Source organism: Lytechinus pictus, chromosome 5, assembly GCF_037042905.1.
Source record: "Lytechinus pictus isolate F3 Inbred chromosome 5, Lp3.0, whole genome shotgun sequence".
Classification (NCBI taxonomy): domain Eukaryota; kingdom Metazoa; phylum Echinodermata; class Echinoidea; order Temnopleuroida; family Toxopneustidae; genus Lytechinus; species Lytechinus pictus.
The window spans coordinates 25,159,958-25,165,486 of NC_087249.1; positions in this window are offsets into that span (position 1 = coordinate 25,159,958).

Genomic DNA, 5,529 nt, shown 5'->3' on the forward strand with positions numbered 1-5,529 from the left:
ATTTGCCTTACTTTCTTTTTGGAGCAAATAGGATTCGACCCCGACACTCGCATCAGCTCGGCCAACTAGGAGGTTATATGCACGGTGTATATATGGGGGGTGTTTGGGGTGTGTGTGGTTGCATGCTGTGTGCATTTACTTCAATGCACACACCATGTTCCTTTCAATAAAGGAATATTTAGCGTGGATCAAATTTTTGATAATCACTTGAAGCCTATTTATACCGCAAATCAACTTCTCCAAATAATAGGCCCTTGATAGGTTATTGTGCACGCTATACCAACAAGTTGGAAAAAATTTTAATAGTTCAATAAAGCTTAAAAAAATGATTTCGTAGACTTTGGGATAAGTATGAATATTGGAAAACAGCCAGAGGAAACAGTTTTTAAGGTATAGAAATAAAAAACAATTTATAACTTGTTTATTACCAATCTACAAGAATTATACAAATTAACACTCAAGGATGGTCACAGTGAATTTAATTTTACTGATGTAGAAATTTGTTAATTATTTGGATATATCAGGAATACAACTCTAATTATAAGAAAACAAAGGGATTTTCAGATTATTTTCTTACATGGAGCAATACATACAAAAGAACATCTGATGAGATTTGGTTTCAAGGGAGATAATTACTGCTCGTTTTGTTGTACAAAAACTGAATCGTACTTTCATACACTCATGGATTGCATAAAAGTTAAACCTCTGTGTGGCAATTTTGTATTGATCATTTTTGTTTAGTTGAATTAAGAACTTTGAATTGGAGGGAAATATTCTTAGAATTACCTGGAAATTCTTGTAGAATTAAATGTGTCAATTATGTTATTCTTTTTATTAAATATGCGATTTTTAATCCCAGAGCTGAAGGCTGGGTACCTTCATTCATTAAAATACAAAATATATATTACGGGTTGTATGGAAGAAAGTCGCCTGGCAACGAAGTCGGGCAAGTTAAGTTTACATTTACAGAAATGGGATGAACTGAAGGTGAAAAGAGATTTGAATGTGAACAGATGGGGTGCACTGTCTAGTGTGGCGCGAGTGTGAATCCTGGTGTGAATGTTGATTTTTTTTTTCTTTTTATATAGTTCTTTTCAATTTCCCCTTCTCTTGTATCAATATAAATTGCAGGTTCTTTTCTTAATTCTGTATCTTATTTCGCGAAAAATTAAAAGTTCATATGCAGATTTGTATATAAATTATGTTTGTTTACGTATGCATGTGTGTGTGGGTGTTAAGCAGGGGCCGCGGAACGGTTTTCAAAGTGGGGGGGGGGGCTGAGCCAACAGTGGGGGGCTGACCATGCTAAAAATCACAATCATGGTCATTTTTACATTTTTGTACACGGTTTTGGAAAAAAGTCGGGGGGCTGAAGCCCCCCTCAGCCCCCCCCGGTTCCGCGGCCCCTGTTAAGGTGGGTGTTGTGTGTATGTTGAACAATTATGTAAAGTTATGTTGAAGCTTGATGTAAAATGGGATGCAATGATAATACGTGTATGTTGATTTCTGTCAATATTAAATATGATTAAAATACATAGAGGGTTGGGGGCTCAGTTTAGTTTTTTTTTTTTAGATATAAAAGTATATTTTTAAGGAATTTCATTCCATCCTTATTTGCTTCAGTTTTTGGTAAATTCTTTTTTTTGTATATCCTTGTTGATATAAAATGAAGATTTGTATTTTTTTGTATTTATCTTGAATTCATGTAATCCATTTGAATTAAATCCTTGAAAAAAACATGTTGAAAAAAAGTGAGCGTGTGTGCAGGCGCGGCGGTTCTATAGACTAAAAGTTTTTTTGTTTTTTTTTTAGGGGGGGGGTTTCGTCTTCTTAGAGTATATCCCTATTGTCGTATTTGTGTAGAAAGGTGCAGCCGCAGGAACACGGCTTCTGGGGGTTCGAAAATTTTCGATGTTGGTTTATTCAATACGATGTTGTTGTTGTTATATTATCTGGGGTTTTAAGGCGCGTACCATTCAGATATTTACGCCTATAATTATGATTAATGAAAATGACTTATTGTGAGTTTGTCCCCCCCCCCATAAAAAATGGGGGCCGTATCGGTCCCCCCTAAAAATATGATATCATTTGAGGGAGCGTAGCGACCAAGCAAAAGAAATCACATTTTCAAAATGCTTGAGAATTGATCATCTATATATTAACCCATGCATGCTATTCATAATTACATAAGTGCTTAAAATTTCCTGTTTTCGGGCCTTAATATCAACAGTTTTCGGGCTGTCATTATAGGTTTATCACATCAATAAATAAGATAATAACATGTTAATGAATTCCTAATAATTAAATTGTCCCTTTTTCAGAAGGGAAAATCGACAAGTATCTCGAGCTTAGAAAGAGGAATAGTAAGATAATCATCATTTTTCATATGATGGCAGCCCCGGTCCTATATAGGTCAAAATAATAAAATATCAGCTCGCGCTTTGCGCTCGCATCATATCATATCCACTTCAGAATTTTCTAACACTGCCGGCAGTGCTTGAATTAGTGCTTATATAAATTGACCCCTTTTCAGATTGAAATATCAAATATGGCTAGCGCTTCGCGCTCTCATTATTAATTTTCATTAAAACACGCGCACGCATTTATATTGAGATTTGCAGCTTGTTGTTTATTTAAAAAAAATTATACTCCCGCTTCGCGCTCGCATTTTTAATGTAGCAAGACACCCAATTCAGTACCCATCCTTTTCATGATTTACAAAACATGAATAGAGTCATTAGAGTGTCCCGCTTTTATAGGGTCTAACTCTCTTTTTTTTTTTATTCTTTCCCAATCTTCCTCTCCCCTCTCTCCCCTCTCTCTTTCCTTCTCTTCCTTTCCTCTCTCTCTTTTCCTTCTCTTCCTTTCGCCTTCTCCTCTCTCTTTTTAATTCTTCTCTTCTTCACCCTCTCCCCCTCTATTCTTCTTCTCTTCCTTTCTCCTGTTCCTCTAGCTCTCTTTTTTGTCTCCTTTTCTTTCCCTTCTTCCTCTCTCTCCTCCTCGTTCTCTTATTTTCACCCTCTTCCTCTCTCTTTTTTATTCTCTTCCTTTCCCCCTCTTTCTCTCTTTTTCTCCTCCCCTTATCATTAATGTCCTCATCTACATCTTTAACACCCATCAGGCCCCGATGAATGGTATTGATGAAAATTCTCAAGCATTTTTAAAATGTGATTTTTTTTCTCGCTCGGTCGCTACGCTTCCTCGCCTGATATTAGGATTTTTTTTATTGAGGAGACTATCTGCTTGATCGGTATAAGGCTACCTACAATAGGCAATTTTCATTGCACTGAAAAAACCACATTAATGCGAGCGCAAATCGCGAGCTAAAATGTTTAATTAACTGTCATGAAAAGGAATTTTAAAGTACTTTATAGTACTGAGAGGAATACATATTAATCACCAATCAAAATGCGAGTGCGCAGCTAGCGCTATAGCTGATAGGTTTTGACAATCAAACCTGAAACTTAAGGGTATTTTGAGAACTTTATGGATTACACGAGAAGAATAAGTACTTGACAAATCAAAATAATGAGAGCTGTAAATGCTGATATATCAAAACGAACATTTAACAGAGCACTTATTGAAAATCAATTTGTGAAACAAACTAATATTGAAAGCTCGATGTCCAAGCTGAAATATGTTTTGTATATTGGGTTATTGACTTCAAAACTTATTATTTTAAGCTCCATATCAGCCTATTTATTGAGTAAGATATGTATTTCATCGATGCAATGCGAGCGCTGAGCGTGAGGGATAATTTTATAAAATGACACTTTACATGAAAGATTTTTAAATTATTTTCCAAGGCTTCCCCTCACCTTATTTTATTCACTCGTCTTCCTTTTATTTTCCGTCTCTTTTCCCCCTTTTTTTTCTTTCTCCCCCCTTTTTTTTTGCTCCTCGCAATACTGGGGGAGGGGCGGGGCCCGACCCGGCCCGGCCCCTTAAACGAAACTGAAACCCCAAATGCTTAAAACAGCAAACGGATCGAAATCACTCGCGCTCATATCGAAAACTTGTACCGGACATGTAAAAACATAGCAGACGACGTTTGCAGACCTCGCGATCATTGTATGACAAGTGGTGCGGAATGTTCTATTGCGACTTTATGGGGAAAATAGCATTACAGAGGGATAAAATGTATACACAGATAATGTTTCAGCGTTGATCCGCAATATTTTGAGTCAATTTTCATAAATTATTGTTGATTGAACATTTAAACATCATTATAAAATGAAAGAAATAAGCAAAACTTAGCTATGCAGTGGTATAAGCTAGGATGCACCCCTCGTATACATGATGGACCCGTCACGAGTGTATAGGTTTGCTCTTCGGACATCACTATCACAAAGAAAATCTCCTCTGATTTCATGATAAAAGTGCTCTATTTCCTTATTAACCAGTCCCCATGGTTCTTTCATGAGTATTTGCCTTACAATGTGCCCTTATAATATAAACGAAAATTCTTGATACCATCACCCGCCGATGTGACGAGGGATATAATCCACCCGGGTACTATAAAAATGTCCCCCATACCCATTATCCCAATACAAATTCCTGACTTTGGATAGTTTTGAGTGATTTAATGTAATAAAGTGCCATATTTCCCACCAATAATTGAATGTGCATGGTCATCTGATAGAAGAAGTTGTTAACATTCATTTCAGGGGGACGGAAATTCTATCTAAATCAATGCTTGTCCTTGATACACATTTGTTTGTGAAAAATTAAGGGTATGATGCAAGGGAATTCTGCGTGCTATAAGGGTGCGCGCGTGCAGCGAGGACCTTCTGTCCGCTAGTTTTCCATATGCGCGCTCGTCATTCTTTTTAAAACGTGATATTGCATAATTTATTTTTTTCCCTTCATTAAAGGGATGGTCCGGGCTGAAAGTATTTATAGCTTCATAAATAGAGTAGAATTCACTGAGCAAAATGCCGAAAATTTCATCAAAATCGGATAACAAATAACAAAGTTATTGAATTTTAAAGTTTAGCAATATTTTGTGAAAACAGTCGTCATGAATATTCATAAGGTGGGATGATAATGTCACACCCCCACTTGTTCTTTTGTATTTTATTATATGAGATTAGGTTTATTCAATTTTTTTCCTCCAAGAACTAGAAAAATTTGCATTATCGTGGTTTATGTCACCAGTCCATTCACTGCCGTTTATTTCGTCAGCGGTGGTGACATCTTTCCACTCCCATTGACTTTGTATATACACAACGAGCGCGCACACACCGACACACACGAGAGAGGTGACAAATTTCACGATAAGGCCGAAAAATTGGATTGACAACTGATTTAGTGCATTAGATATTTATTGCTGCAACTTATTTCATTATAAGGGAGACATATTATTCACACAATCCTGGATCCGCGGCTTCCACGCCTGACATAATGTACAACCGGATCTATCCGGGCCGATTTATTTAGTACTAGAGTGTTTGCAGGTCGACATATTATTATGGTCCTAGACAATTTCGAGAAGAGGTCGACTGCCCTCTTTTGACGAAAATAAAATAT